We start from the raw sequence: 674 nt of genomic DNA, 5'->3' as shown, positions 1-674 counted from the left end.
CAAACCCCACAGACATTCAAAGATGGGCACTATTCGGAAATTTATTTTTAATTCTGTTTTATCCATATTCTTCTAATTTTTTTACGTTAAATCTTGCGTATCGAAAGTATTCATTAGTGTAGAACATCCCATTATTCTTATCGGTTGTTTAATAGTAGAGTTTGATCCACTTGCATAGAATGCATCTATTGTATTTTCAATCGTTCCTATGACAAAAGTTTTATACAAGCTGTGATCACATTTTAAGAAAAGTCTCTCGTCTAAACGAAAACTTAAATATTAGAGATTATTTTCAAGCTAAAATGATGACAATGGAATATATGTGAGAAAATATTGTTATTTTCTTATACTCTGCTTCTTCCACTGGCAAACAGACAACCGAAGCCACAATAAAAGGTTTCTTCAGGAGTTCAGTGAACTGTCCATTTTTCATATATCACATTGGATGAACTAATAGCAAGTATTTAATAAAGCTGTTTACGATCATTTTTAACTAGAAATTTTTTGTCATGTTTTCTTAAATTGGAACTGTACTGATTGTCCCAGTTGCCATTGATCCAAATGTTAATAGTATTAATCTTTATATACATTCGCAAGCATATATTATACTTACTACAGTACTTTCATTTACCACAATGGCTGACTACGTCCACGATATCCACGAGTACGTGTTA

Source organism: Centruroides sculpturatus, unplaced genomic scaffold, assembly GCF_000671375.1.
Source record: "Centruroides sculpturatus isolate CEXI.00-Female unplaced genomic scaffold, Cexi_2.0 scaffold1066, whole genome shotgun sequence".
NCBI lineage: Eukaryota > Metazoa > Arthropoda > Arachnida > Scorpiones > Buthidae > Centruroides > Centruroides sculpturatus.
This window is presented reverse-complemented; position numbering follows the sequence as displayed.